This window comes from Lygodium microphyllum, chromosome 3 (genome assembly GCF_053477565.2).
Source record: "Lygodium microphyllum isolate KBCC chromosome 3, Lygodium_microphyllum_v1.1.10, whole genome shotgun sequence".
Lineage (NCBI taxonomy): Eukaryota > Viridiplantae > Streptophyta > Polypodiopsida > Schizaeales > Lygodiaceae > Lygodium > Lygodium microphyllum.
The window spans coordinates 9,531,656-9,547,443 of NC_141137.1; the positions used below are offsets into that span (position 1 = coordinate 9,531,656).

The window sequence follows — 15,788 nt, forward strand, 5'->3', positions numbered from 1 at the left end:
AGAGTTCATAGTGTGATACACCTACACACATTACTTGCACAACCCCATAAACATAGCCTCATGACACATAAACAGTCAATCACTCACTTACGAAGAGAAGGCAAGAGGACAATGAGGCAACCTTTTCCATGTCATGACCCTAGATCCAATCCACTAAGAGGGGAGGAATATGAGGTGTCATAGGGTTAGTGCATGCCTCTACGTGTCTCTTGCATACCACTGGGAAACATGTCATTGCACCTAAAAACATAGGCAGACACATCACACGTATGTCACATCACCATACACACATGTAGATACCAAATAAGCACAAGAAAAACACACATCACCTCACACAACAAAAACACACACTCACAAACATGTAGTGATGAGGGCACGCTTTAGAAGACATGTCACATCATCCTCCTTTGCCTTGTGTTAATGCAAGGTGACACACAATGCCACATAGGTGTTAGCTATATATAGTCTGTCTATATATAGTGTCCCAAGTCCCCTCTATATATTCCTATCATGTATGCTCAGTTGACACACTTCTGGGGGTTTCACTTCCGGTGTCTCATATCTCTCTTCTCTACTCTCTTCCTCTCGTTTCTCGTTTTCCTCGCAGTTTTGAACATGGTATTAGAGCGCACAAATATGCCCGAGCTGGAGGAGAAAGAATGGGTGCTCTCCATGAAGGGCATGCGCGACGCCTGCTTGTGCGGGTTGTGGGATTCCACCCGTACCACAACGACCTCAGGGAGAAGCACATGCTTCGTGGGAGGTAGGTCCACTGTTGCTCCCTTCTCTCCATCATTCCTACGTTCCCTTGAGACCTCGATCCCGCCATCGCTATAGTTGGCCCTCCAGGTCACGCAACCTTTGTTCCTGCAGCGCTACGTCACTCGCCATCTGCTCATCTTGCGTGGCAAGGGATCCGCGGTCGGGGTGCTTTCTTCAGTGCGCAGGGTGCTGTCTTCAGGACGCAGGGCGCAGGGAGGACCAGGCTGGGCTTTAGCAAACCCTAAACCCTTCCCTGCGGCCGACCCTAGCCTCGCATCACGATGTTGATGTCAGGCGCCGTCTCCTAGGGGAAGGAAAAGAAAGGAGCCAGCAACGGCAGCCTTCTCCCACATCGACCCTAGCCTCGCATCACGATGTTGATGTCAGGCGTCGTCTCCCAGGGGAAGGAAAAGAAAGGAGCCAGCAATGGCGGCCTTCTCCCACACGGCCTGCCCCAACCAGCCAGCACCAAACTGTCGGGCAAGCTCTTCATCGTAGGGTTGATCGGAGCATGGTATCGCTCCAACATTGGCGTCCTCCTCCTCAATAAGTACCTGCTCTCCAATTTCGGCTTCAAGTTCCCCATCTTCCTCACCATGTGCCACATGACTGCTTGTGCACTTCTCAGCTACATAGCCATCACCTGGCTTAAAATGGTGCCCATCTTCCTCACCATGTGCCACATGACTGCTTGTGCACTTCTCAGCTACATAGCCATCACCTGGCTTAAAATGGTGCCCATCTTCCTCACCATGTGCCACATGACTGCTTGTGCACTCCTTAGCTACATAGCCCTCGCTTGGCTTAAAATGGTGCCCATGCAATCGATCCGATCTAGTGTGCAGTTCTTCAAAATCTCCGCCCTCAGTGTTGTCTTCTGTGCGTCTGTGGTGAGCAGCAACATCTCGTTAAGGTATCTACCTGTTTCATGTGGGAGCAACAACACCATTCTTCACTACAGTTTTTGCGTATTTGGTGACTCTAAGAAGGTAGGCTTGGCTAACTTATGCAACGCTGGTGCCAGTGGTTGGTGGTGTTGTAATTGCTAGTGGGGGTGAGCCCAGCTTCCATCTGTATGGCTTTATCATGTGCGTTGCAGCCACTGCTGCTCGAGCTTTCAAGTCAGTCCTGCAAGGCATTTTATTGTCTTCTGATGGGGAAAAGTTAAACTCCATGAACTCGCTACTCTACATGGCCCCAATTGCTGTTGTGGTTCTGCTGCCAGCAACTCTGCTTATGGAGCCTAACGTCCTAGGCATAACAGTTGCTTTGGCAAGGCAAGATTCACGGATAGTCCTTTACCTTCTGATCAACTCTGTAATGGCTTATTTTGTGAACCTGTGATGGGTCTAAGAAAACAAAGGGACCAGCAGAGGATTTGGACAATAGTTCTGGCAAGCCACCCAGGCAGTTAGCTGAGATTGCTCAGTGGAGAGATGATGAGCTCCCAAATACTCTAGCCAGGACTAACGAACAGGGAAAAGGAGTTGTCCAGACTAACGAGACACAGAAAATGGGGGGACCAGCTGAGCTTTTGGGAAAAAGTTCTAGCAGGTCACCCAAGTTGTTACATGCTACTGTTTTTGTCCGGAGCGATGATGAGCTCCCTACATTGGGAAAAATCACCAAGATAGGGAAACTGAATAGAAAAAGCACCACTTTGAGCAAAAAGACTCAAAAGGTTGGACAGAACATGCAAAGGTCTATGGAAAATAGTGAACGGTTGGAAACAGCAACGGCCTCTAAGCTCGGGCTCTTGCTCACTTGAACATTCAGTGGTCCTCCTTGGTAGGGTCACCAAGGAGGAGAGTCCTACTGTAATCAAGCTCTACTGTTGATTTGGCTTGTGAGCTATCCTATCTGTACATGGAAAAATGTTGGTGTGGCTCTTGCTTGCCATTGATGAGCCTCTATATTCTAGCTGATGACACATTATTGCTGATGAGGGTCTATATTCTAGTTGATGACACATTAGCTGATGACACATTATTTTGTTTATATTCTTTCCAGCTGATGAGGGTCTATATTTCAGCTGATGACACATTATTTCGTTTATATTCTTTCCAGCTGATGAGGGTCTATATTCCAGCTGATGACACATTATTTCGTTTATATTCTTTCTGGCTGATGAGGGTCTATATTCCAGCTGATGACAAATTGTTTTATTTATATTCTGTTCATGGGGCCCCACATGTGTTATGTGGTCTATAGAGCGGTGTCGCGAACCGTCTCTGTAGACCTTGTGTTGTTCTAATGTCACTGTAACGTTTTTCTTTCAGTTTTGATGTGACAGATATATTGCTTACATCCCAAGTTCAGTTGAAAGAATTTCTTGGAGATTTTATCTTTTGAAGTGATGTCGCTTATCCTTATTTTACATGTTGTATATTTAGGAGTAATAAAGCTCTTTTGATGCCTCAGAATAGGCTGTTGTAATTTAGGAGTGATGTAGCTTCTTCTCCGTTGATGTTGTAATTCACGAGTGTAATTCCTGAATAGGTTGTTGTAATTCCTGAGTGATGTAGCTCCTTCTCCGTTGATGTTGTAATTCACGAGTGATGTAGCTCCTTTCATGCCTATGAATAGGCTCTTGTAAATTTAACTTTGCACTTTTATATTTTGAAAATTAATATAACGGCAGACCTATATAGAGCTGTGGGTTTTTTCCTTGAGCACCCAAGGGTTTTTTCATCCATAGTAAGGGACCTTTATTTGAGCGGGGGTGTTAGCTATATATAGTCTGTCTATATATATAGTTTGTCTATATATAGCACACCAAGTCCCCTCTATATATTTCTATCATGTGTGCTCAGTTGACATACTTTTGGGGTTCCACTTCCGGTGTCTCATATCTCTCTTCTCTCCTCTTTTCCTCTCGTTTCTTGTCTTCCTCGTAGTTTCGAACAATAGGAACACACTCTACCTCTATCATCTACACCCAAACTACCAAGGGACAACTATGTGGTGAGGAGGAGGGGAGAAGGTCATTGTGTGTCCATGTGTATCACTTGCACAATACATGCAATATATAACCATCTTTGCATGCACATGTAACACAAGGTAAAAAAAACCTTACCTACGATCATTGATGAGCAAATAGACAATCATAATGAGACATAAACATTGACAAAGAGGAACAAATGATATTATCCAAGCATAATGCAAGTACAACTAATGAGAATGACTAATGGAATGAGTGTTGGGATGAGTACCTTTTATAGGCTTAAAGTAGGTGGTATTGGTAGGTGGAAAAAGGTGAAAAGTGACCATGGTATTCACCAACCATGGTTTTAATAAACCATGCATACATGACCTAGTCTAAGGCTTTATTTGCAGTATGTTTCTTTGCCTTGTTTGTTCCATACAAAGAGGCTATGGTGGATGTGATTGCACATTTCTCAACATGCCTCCTCAATCACAACAAAAAAAAGACATTCATGAGTATACAGAGATTGTCATGAGTAAAACCTTGCTAAGTGTAGACATGGAAAGAACCAACCATACAAAGCTAGAGACTATCACAAGGCCTCACTAAGTGTGTAGAGGTTGTAATATGTAGAGGTTACATGATGAGTATAGGAGCTTATGGTGGGAACATTAGACAAGTCCACATTTTAAACTTAAAAAAGTCTATCAGAAAATGAGCTACAAAAGAGGGATTGGTGAGTCCTATCCTTTTGTTCTTAGTGTTCTTCTTCTTCTTCTTCATTGTTGTCTTCATCTTCTTTGACTGTAGGAAGCTATGCTCTTTGAGACCTTTTCTTAGCATAGCAAAATTTCTCAATATGCCCAGTTTTCATACAAAAGTCACATACTATGCTCTTCTTCCCTTTCACATAGAGGAGTTGTTGGTCTCCTCTTGGGATGGTTGTTTCTTCCTTACTCTTGATTTTCTTTTCCTCTTTCAAGAGAGAGACTTTGATATCCACAAGCTTCGCCTTTGGCATGTTGATTAATGTGGTAGACACATTATCAAACTCGCGTGGAAGTCTCTTGAGAATCACTCCAATGCAAATGTCTTTATCCATCTTCAAGTTGATTCTTGCAAGTTGTGTCAACAAGATTTCCATATAATTCAAATGAGTTGTAAGTGAGGTACTACTTTTCATGTCAAGCCTAAAAAATTCAATCAGTAAGCCATATTTGGAGGATTTTGAATGAGCTCCAAATAGGGTTTCTAATCAATCCCATGTTGCGTGAGAGGTTTCACAATCACCAACATGATGAATGTAGCTGTCATCAAGTTTGAGCTTGATAATAGCTTGAGCCATATCATAATTTTTATCCCATATGACTGAAAGTGCGGCTTCTCTTGGTTTCTTCTCTTGACCACAAGACTTTCTTCATCATGATCATTTTGATCCTAGTTTGCCATGTATGGAATGCAACACCGTTGAATTGAGAGCTGTCGATGAGTCCTTGCCAATGGTGAGATTGCAAGATCAGCAGCAAGTCAGCTCCAAAAAGTTCAAATTTTAGTTGAGCACAAGTGTCAAGAAGCGCTAGGTGATTAGTATTAAGAGATGCTAGGTGATTAGGTGACTAGTATGCCCTTTGAACTTGAGATCTTCAAGGTCTTGCAAGTTTGAGTCTTTCCCTCCTTGATTTGATGCTGGAGTAGCACAAAAAACTCAGGTTTGATCAGAGGCAAAAGTTAATTGTGTTAGATAACATAAGTGCTAAAAGCACTAGATGAGTGTCATTGGACATTGTGCTTGTATCTTCTTGAAGTTTACATACAAAGAGAATACTCAAAGTAAGTTCATGAACTAAGGGTAACTTTTGTTTGGATAAGAAGACGGAGCCATGTAACTTGTCCGCCTATTAGCTGTCCAAGTACATTTTAGCGGTCCATCGAGAAACGAATCTAAGCGTTGTCGCCGAGCACTCCCATGGATTGTTTTGGGGTTTGTTGCATAGGGTTTCCCCAGTCCGCCTTGCAACGGAACGCTCGTGGTTAAACCCGCTAGGATCGACTTGACATCTGGGTTCCTAAATGTCAAAGTCTCCTGACAACATTCTAGCATTGGGTTTTGGACATCCTACTTTACGTGGAGATACCCAATCCAAAGTAGACCCATGCCGCAGTTGGTTCAAGGAGAATGGAAAACAAGAGGGATGCGCCGGTCAACCTCTCTACCCGTAGGGCATAGTCCCATTCTGGTCCCCTAAAAAGGCATGAATCGGGTTCTAACTTAACAAGATCTAAAGTCGAATGGTGATAAATCCTTGTGAGAAGCCTCCCAGTTCTCTGGGACCACCCTGCCGTAGGAGAGAACATCGGGATCTGCCCAGCCGCTTTTCTTGACAGCTTTAGTTTATGTATGACATTCAAAATCAGATTCCTTAATTAGACCTTTTCGGGAACATGATTCATTTGCATAATTTATAGCACTAACACGAAAACAAAACAAACAATCCTTTTTACAAACAAGTTTCTTAACTTATCTTCAAGTTAATCTTTGTCTCTTGCCCATACAAGAGAATTATGTATCCCTTTTGTCCAACAAAAGTACTCGGTCCAAATCACATAGCACCATGAATTCCATCCAATATCTAGAATAGGATCTTCCAACACTTTCAGACGTTGGGCTCACAACAGTCTTCAACTTTGTTCCGGATTCAACAAGGGGTGTCGAGAGCTCCACTGACCCCAAGCATCCTAGGACTGAGACACAACTTCCGTGGTTAACACGATATTAGTGAATTTGGGAATCTCCCAATTCCCATTTTTTGAATACTAAAAAGGTGGCACCCGAATAATATGTCCATAAGTTTCTCAAAACCATATGATGTGACCTGTCATTGGAAAGCACTTGGAAAATGGAATCTATTGAGCTATGGAGCGCTCGATTTGGAGTTATGTTATTCAAGTTATGACATATCCAAAGATTTGACCACGTGTCCCAAACTTATGTGAAATTCCCGTATTTCCCAATATGGTGTTGGTTGGCCTTTTCACCACTCAACCTTCGGCTCGTGAATCGAGTAGTGCCCTCTCGGGTTGAAACACGGCGTGACCTTGGAGATGATCCACCCGCACAAAATATCCTTCCTTAATTAATCCAATTCAGAACCAAGCACAATCAAGAAAATTAGTCTAATATCCTCTTCCGAGAAGAACATTCCTTTATTCCCATAAAAACTTGTCATTAGAGGCCCCTGCCATGCATTTACCATCAAACACAAGCACTTGGACTAATCATCCAATTCACATCCCACAATCGGTTTAGTGCAAGAGTATTTAGGACATTATTTAATCAATCTGAAAAACAATGGTATCCTTTTTCAAACATTGCAAGAATAGTCACGATAACCTTCTATCGCGTGTTTGCTCTCCCCCTGGGATCAAGGTGATTCCATGCAAAATTTACTTAACACTTTGGCTAAGACTCATGCCAAGGTCTCATACAACTATGCAAGAATGTAAATTCTATTGGGCACTTATATTGATCAATAACCTAACCCACTTCTCAGCAAGTATGAAAGCATCAGCCTTTCCTTTGCCTCGGGTTTCCCTAATCCCTTGAGCTCTCTACTTGCCTTTGGGGGTCGGAGTTGTGTTTGGATTTATCCCAGTCCAAATAGGATTGATAATCGTAGTGGTTATCAGTTAGAACCCAAGGCATTCTTAGCTTTAGCCCTTATGATTGTTATTGGTGCTAACTATGCATAACATTAAGGTTCCAATCTACCAAGCATGAGCTATTAGTTCATATTGTTAGAAAGACTTGAAAAAGGTCAAGAGCTTCAAAAATGAATTTCCTTAGGCTAAATCACTTATAAAGCCTTCTATCAAGTGTGCAAGCTACATCATACCAATGATGTGGTGAAAACACACCTATTATTGCAAGGACGAGAAGACGGCAATGCTTGAAGCCTTATATGTTGTTTATGAGTTTGTCATATGGCATCTAAATGCAATTAACTTCTTTTAATACATGCATTTTGGGAATTTAATCCTTCAAATACTTACGATGTAGTTTAGACATTTTAATGTCCTATTCTTGAGCGGCATAATACGGCCCTAACGTGTCTCATATGATAATTGAGAAAGCATCTATTAATTTGAAAATACAGTACTTACGACCAGAACTACAATTGGCAGTGGTACCCTCCCAAGGCTTCGTCGGGGTTTGTGGGATTGCCACTCAGGATAGGGATTAAGTTTGCAGGAAAGGCAATAAAACTCGGAGAAGAAGGAAGAGGAATGCGTGTAGCCACCCTTCTTCTTCTCTCTCTCTCTCTCTCTCTCTCTCTCCCGCTCTCTCTTCTTCTTCTTCTTCTTCTGCTTCTGCTTCTTCTCTTCTCCTCTCTCTCCCTCTCTTCCTCTCTCTCTTCTTCTTCTTCTTCTTCTTCTTCTCTCTCTCCTTCTCTCTTCCTCTCTCTCTTCTTCTTCTTCTTCTTCTTCTTCTTCTTCTTCTTCTTCTTCTTTTGCTTCTTCTCTTCTCCTCTCTCTCCCTCTCTCTTCCTCTTCCTATCTCTCTGTTATCTTCTTCTTCTTATTCTCTTATTCTCTTCCTCTTCTTCTCCTCTCTCTCTCTACTTCTTCTTCTTCTCCTTCTCTTCCTTCTCTTCTTCTCTCCTCTGCCTCTCCCTACAGCATCTTGGCCCCCCATCTAAGGCTTCCTATCCTCCTTATGTTTGGGGGAGGGGGCTTATATAATGGGGGGGAAGTTATTTATGAAGGGAAAACAGATAGGGAGAGAGGGGGGGAGAAAATGGGTAGTAGGGGAGGGGGGGGGGGGGGGTCGTGACACAGAGGTGGAGTGGGGGTTTCTCCCCCTCCCACCACTCGTCATCGCATGGTGGTGGGGACTAGGGAAGGGTGATATGTCCAAGAGGATGCTTGGCCACGCGGCCTTCATCAACTTTGTGCTCTTCGTCGTCACCCTACAACTGCCCTCCCCCGCCATCATCATCATGCTTATTCCCTTTGACGTCATCCTCCTCTTCATTGTTTCCCCACATGCCACGTCAACTACCACTCCCCCCTTGCCACCTGTCGGTGATGGTGGGGGAAATTTTATTTTTTTTAAATTTCAAAATAGAAGGGGGACATTCGTTTGGATAGGACGTTTCCCCCTTAGAGAACTCAAGATTTTCTCATCTCAGAAGAATTGGAGATTTCGTTCTCGAACCTGTGGGGTAGGGACCTTCTGATCACTCATAAGCACGTGGTCTTTTGAAATAACAACTCGTTGTATTTGATATATGTGAGTTTAGATTACAGAAGAAGAGTTTATTGTAGTCTTCTCATGGATATCTTCTAAGTTTTCCTAAGTATCTGTTCTGGATCACTGAAACTTGTACACTTTCATTCTTTGTAAGTTCAAGTTCTCTTTACGTTATGTTGGGACACTTGACGTAGTTATGTCCAATGTTGTGGTACTTAGAGCATTGCTATTTAGGGTGCTTTGGACATTCCCTTTTGAAATGACCTAACTCCCACCAATAGAAACAACACAGAGCTTTATCACTTGGGGTCACAAGGTTCTTTGTTGTCCTTGGCAGGAGTTTTTTCTTTGCCGCGTGGCACTCCCATGGAATGTCACAAGGTTTGCAATCTAGGTCTTCCCGAGTCTGCCACGAAGCAGAAGCATTCTGATCGTTCCCACTTAGGACCGACCTGAATCAGGATTTTCCTAGTGGTCAAATTCCTAGAACGGTAGCTAGTGTCGAACCCCAGGCGAACTAATTTACGTAGAAACATCAGGATCGAAGCGGATTCATGCTGCACTTGGTTCAAGGAGAATGGAAAACGAGAGGGATGCGAAGCTCGACCTCTCTGCCCATAAGGCATAGTGCCATTCCGTTTCCCTAAAACAACATAAATCGGGACTTTAGCTTCCTAGATTCTAGGTCATCGTTTACCTTGCTATCAACTTCTTTGAGAAAAGTTCCCGGCCAACCGGGACCACCCTTTCGTAGGACGGACCCATGGTCACATCCACCGCATTTTCCTCAGGTTGCTTTAGTTATCTAATTACCTACCACATTTAGTTTGACAAGCAAAAACAGCTTCCTTAATTAACCAATTTAACACTGGTTCCTTCACGTAACTTAAGCACTGACATAGAAAAACAATGTCAAGCAAGTTCCTTTTCAACAATTGATCTTTATTTATCAGTCTTTGGAATACATCATATAATCCGGTTCGAAGGCTAATCCATAATCCGCCCGAAGGCTAATCCATAATCTGTCCGAAGGCAATTCCAGCAATCCTCAGGGATCGCTATTCCAAGTTTCTGCCTGTAGACTAGTATGCGGGTGTTGAGATCCAATCTCGAGTCACGTTGGCCTCTTGTGTAGGACCCGAAGGCAAGGGATTTACGACTAGAGCCCTCCCTAGCACCCAAGCGTCCTCCTGCTCCAAGTAGCACCACGGAGAGACCTCTCACGGCGGGTTTGGTCCACGTACCCGGCATGGCTAACAACCCCCTTGGATAGGGTCAGGTAAACATTCGGGGGTAATTGATAGTGCCTCTCCCTCCAAGCCTTCAACCTGAAGCATTAATTATTTTTCTAGCTTTAGTTCATTGAGCAAAGAAGTACCAATAGTGCTCCTAACTGTACAAACACAATCAATCTAGTGGTCGTTTGTTTGGCCAACTGCTAAGGTGTGAATCCTTCTCTCCCAATGCATCCAGCATTCAATCCGGGATCAATTGCGACTTGGCAAGATCCCAAGGGTTTCGTAAGCTATGTTGCTAGTTTACCCTCTTTCCTTGGATTAGGGTTTATATCCTGTTAATCCAAATTAACAAATACCTTAGGTTCCTTAAATTAAGGTATTTGTTAACCCAAATTAACAAATACCTTAGGTCCTGGGCAACCTCGTTGCCCTAACTTGATTGCTTGCTAGACAATTCATAATTACCCTAACTTGGCAAATTAGCCTCAAAGAAGGGTGATGTAGCAGGGTGTCTACACATCCTCTTGTAAATTAGACTTGTACGTAGATCTCGCTAACCTTGTTCTAAGGAGTGGCAATACTATTTTTTGATTTAACACAAAATCATGCGACGTTGCAACTTGTTGCACGAGCCAAGTGTCGCACCTAACTTGCGGGATTATTTCACCCATCAGACGGTATTCCTGGGTCAAGAATACTTTGGTCAAGATGTAGGGTTTGGTCATCCGATCATTAGGGTGAGGACCCTAGATCGTTCCTGCATGGGCGTTTAGCTAACCCTAACATTCTGTGAATGTGGATAGGACCTTTGGGATCCTAAGTCTTGACTTGGCATCCCAAGTGCGATACTAGGCAGAATTTTTAACGTAACTAAACCCTACCTACCACTTTGAGGTGTTCGTTGTACTAATTATTTATGCTTTTATGAATCCCATGTGGGTTATGCCATTAAAAGCGATTTACCTAAATCGATCTAATTGTCTTGCGACAAGAAGTGATATTTCCTTAGAGATGCTAATATTTTTCCTAAAAGGAAATAATTGCAAGACATAACATTCTATGCAAATATGCGATTCATAGTCTTTTTCCTTCTATGCAACTATAAAATGTACAATGACCTTTTCTTTTCCTTGCCTAAACTATAATGATTGGCAATTTAGAGCTAACTCGTTTAAACCCTATGTTGATTTATACCAAGAACTATGCCTATGATCCCTTTGTTTAATGCATTGATTTTAGCTTTAATATGAAAATGCATCCTTTCCTAAATGCAACTTCGATAAAATAATTTCATGCATGAGCGAATGCCATGAGACCATTCATGAATTAATTCGTCCTTCAACACTTAGCCCAACCTAAGATGTAATTTTCACCCCATGCAATTTGCAAGATACATAAATCCCTTTCATGCAATGCAACTACTTGGACAACATCTAATGGACATCAGTGATTATCTCATACAAATCACAACTAGGAAATTATTACCTAAATGCATCATGTGCTATTCTTTTTCGCGGGGCAATCAAGGATGCATTTAGACAAATCCACCTTTTATGCAATATGTGTTTAGGATTGCAACTTGGAAGTGCAAGCAATTTCGAATGCACGACATGAACTAAGTTTGTAAATGAATGAATAAATGCATTTAAACTTTTCCTAAAACCCGTCATGCTTAACGAATCCTTCTCATGCAAGAATACAATTGGAACCTGGGCATGAGGACACGTAGCATTGTCCACGCGTGAACTTGGATTGGAGGCTCCCACGTGTGCGCCTCGCATCTTTAGCTTTGGAGCCATCGATGACGTAGATCCTTGACTCCGCAAACTTGTCCTTGCCTTTATGCAATCTTTGAAGTCCCTCCAGGCTTTGGCAAATCAGCCCCAGAAACTGCCTACTCCCTCTCATGCAGGAATTTGCCTTTACAAGATGTGGTTTTTAAGAAAAACCTGGGGAACGCCGTGTGTACAAGGCTTATGGAAGCCTTATTTTAGAAGCTTCTAAAGAAGCTTCCAAGCCTCTATGTCAGGCTGAAGTCGTGGAGAGAGATTGATGACGAATACGATGACGGAGAGGGTGATGACGCTGATGACAGTGATGATGATTATGACGAAGATGGTGATGAGGACGGTAGGGCGTGCAACCTGGTGGTAACGGGCTGGTGGCGGCAGCGTGGTAGACGGGCATGGTAGTAGCTTCACGACCTTCTCTCCCCTCCCCTCAAGCTTGGGGAGGGGCGTTCTTATAGTGTGGAAGGGGGGGGGGGGATAGCCATACACATGGCTAATTGCATGCTTCCTTCTCCCCCCGTGCTCTCCCACTCCACACCACTCCTCTCACACTCCCTCTCCCCCCACCATTCAACGGTTCCCGTGAAGGGTGTTCCTGCATGGGCTTGTGGGCTTTTAGCCACAGACTCTTGTGGAAAATGCGGGCTAGGATATGATGATGCACGTGGGGTAAGTACTTAGCCAAGGTATTTTTGTCACAGGGAGGTCACTTGAAATTGCTCACTGCGCGGTGTGTGCGGGGTTTAAAAATTATTAATATTTCGTGTGGAAATATTACATTCTCTCCACCTTAGAGGAATCGAGATGTCCTCATCTCGAGAAGAACTGGGGGTATTGTTGGTCGAGAGTACTTTCTTCCATCCAAGTGGCATCCTCTTTGGGGTAATCTTTCCACTGGATGAGGTATTCTCTCAAGGTTCTGGATCTCAAATGCCTCTCCCTAACATCTAAGATTCTGTTAGGCCATAGCTCAAGGACTCCTAACATCTAAGATTCTCTCAAGGTTCTGGATCTCAAATGCCTCTCCCTAACATCTAAGATTCTGTTAGGCCATAGCTCAAGGACTCCTTGGCTAGGCATTACAACTTGTTGATCATCAAGTACGTGACTAGGGTTAGGCACATACTTCTTCAGTAGGATGATATGGAATACATTATGGACCTTTAGGTTCTCAGGGAGTTGAAGTCTGTAAGCATTAGGCCCTAGGTACTTGAGAATCTTGTAGGGTCCACAATACCTTGGACTTAGCTTTTTGCATTCACCCAAGGATAGGGAACTCTTCTTTGGATGTATGCGAATAAAGACCATATCTCCTTCATTGAAGGATCTGTCTTGATGCTTCAAGTCCGCGTAAGCATTTTGTCTATCCTTGGCAGCTTGGATGTCTTGTCTTATTGACTTGATTTGGCATCCATATCTTCGAGCATCTGTTTTGAAGCTTCAATCCTTAAGATTGGATTTGAAAAGTTTAAAGGACTTCGACAATCGTGCCCATACAATTCTTGGAAAGGGGTCATTTGAATGCTTTGTAGGTAGGAAGCATTGTAGGCAAACTCAACCAGTGGATGGTAAGTATTGAATCCACTTTTTGGGTTCACGAAAACAATGTGCCCTTAGCATATCCTCAATAACTTGGTTGACTCGCTCTGTTTGACCATCGGTTTGGGGATGGTAAGTTGTACTGAAACAGAGTTGAGTCCCAATGGCCTCGAAGATAGCCCTTAAGAAATGTGATGTGAAGAGAGAGTCACGATCACTAATGATCCTTCTGGGTAACGCATGTAGTTTGGAATTTTCCTTGATGAATAACCTTGCGATGTCTGAGGCTTTATAGTTTGTCTTAACAGGAATAAGATGTGCAACCTTGGTAAGCATATCTATCACGACCATAATGGAGTTGTATCCTCCTTGAATTTGGGGTAGGCCAACAACAAAGTCTATACCAATGAATTCCCATTTCATTTGGGGAATGTCAAGTGGTTGCAACTTCCCTAGCATTTTGACATGTTCAACCTTAATGCGCTGACAAGACAAACATTCCGTGACATATTTGAGAACGTCACCTTTAAGCCTCTCCCAATAATAGCTCTTTCTGACTGCATTGAGGGTCTTGACATAGCCAGGATGTCCTGAGAAAGGGGAATCATGAGCTTCCCAAAGTATATTCTGTTTAGTGACTGGCTTGCTGGTATACATAATCTCGTTCTATAGTAGACAAGTCCACTATTGATAGAGAATTCTTGATACATTGCCTATAGCTTTGGGTCTTGATCTTTGATGGGGATCTCCCTTAGCAATTTCTGATAGGTTGGATCATGGCATGCCTCTTCTTTAGCTAGCTCAAGTATTGGGTTGTTTGGCATGGATACCTTTGTGGCTAGAGATCTAGGTGTTGACGGATCTTGTAAAATCAGAGAATTTAGAAAATGCCTTGCAACTGAGTGCATCAGCAACTACATTCTCCTTTCCAAGCCGGTATTTGATTTCAAAATCATATTCCTCCAGCACTTCAATCCATCGATGTTACCTCATATTGAGCTCATTCTGGGTAAAGATTAATTTAAGACTTTTATGATCCGTCACTAAGGTAAACTTGTTACCTAGCAAGTAGTGTTTCCAAAGCTTGAGAGCATGGATGATAGCTAACAGCTCTAGATCGTGGGTAGCATAATTCCTTTCATGGCTCTTCAGTTTCCTTGAAGAGTATGCTATAGGATGACCTTCCTGCATAAGCACACATCCTAAAGCAAGTGTGCTAGCATAAATTATTACTTCAAACATCTTACTAAGATCTGGAAGTTTCAGGATATGTGCTGATACCAAGCTTTGCTTTAGTTTGTCGAAGCTGAACTATTCAGCAGGTGACCATACAATTGATGTTTGCTTCTTCAGTAGATCCGACAGAGGCGCTGCAATCAAGGCATAGTTTTTTATAAAGACCCTGTGCTATCCTGTCAATCCAAGAAAACTACGTATTTCTTTGATAGTTGTTGGTGTTGGCCATTCCAAAACGTCTCTGACCTTGGCCGGATCTACCGAAATTCATTCTGATGATACAATGAATCCCAGATATTCAATCTATCGTTTGAAAAATACACACTTCTTCTTCTTGGCATAAAGCTTGTGTGCCCTCATTGTCTCAAGGACAATACGAAGCTGTCATGATCTTCTTCCTGCTTGGAGTAGACTAGGGTATCATCAAAGAAGACGAGTACGAAGTCATCAAGATAGGGCCTAAAGATATCCTGCATTAACCCGTTGAAGGTAGCAGGAGCATTTGTCAGCCCGAATGACATGACTAGGAACTCAAAGTGTCCATACCTTGTGTTGAATGCCGTCTTTGGGATATCTTCTTCCTTGATCCTTATTTGATAATACCCAGCAGACCTGAGATCAATCTTGGAGAAGATCTTCGCACCTTGAAGACAGTCAAGAAGTTCATCTATTCTTGGAATAGGATATTTGTTCTTAATGGTTGATTGATTCAACCCTTCGTAGTCAATGCATAACCGAAGCGTTCCATATTTCTTCTTCTAGAACAGCACTGGAGCTCCCCATGGTGAACTGCTAGGACGAATGTAGCCTTGGTCTAACAGTTGCATGAGTTGCTCCTTCAGCTCAATTGCTTCTGGGATGGACATTCTATATGGCCTCTTTGCAATTGGTTTAGCTCCTGGCACTAGCTTGATTTGGTGATCGACTTCCCTTTGAGGAGGAAGTTCTGTCAGCTCTTCAGGAAATATGTCTGTGTATTCCTTTAGCCATGAAGGTTCTTCCCTAGACTCCTGATTCTGATCTAGCTTATTTAGCTTAATCAAATA

General features: G+C 42.9%; 1 pseudogene across 1 annotated transcript; it reads left to right on the plus strand.

Moving 5' to 3' along the window:
* Positions 1-541: 541 nt before the first annotated feature.
* On the plus strand, positions 542-3,334 carry LOC148038047 (putative sugar phosphate/phosphate translocator At3g11320 pseudogene; annotated as a pseudogene). Its single transcript, XR_015688912.1, has 2 exons — positions 542-763; positions 874-3,334. The product of XR_015688912.1 is annotated as a putative sugar phosphate/phosphate translocator At3g11320 pseudogene (transcript).
* Positions 3,335-15,788: the final 12,454 nt, after the last annotated feature.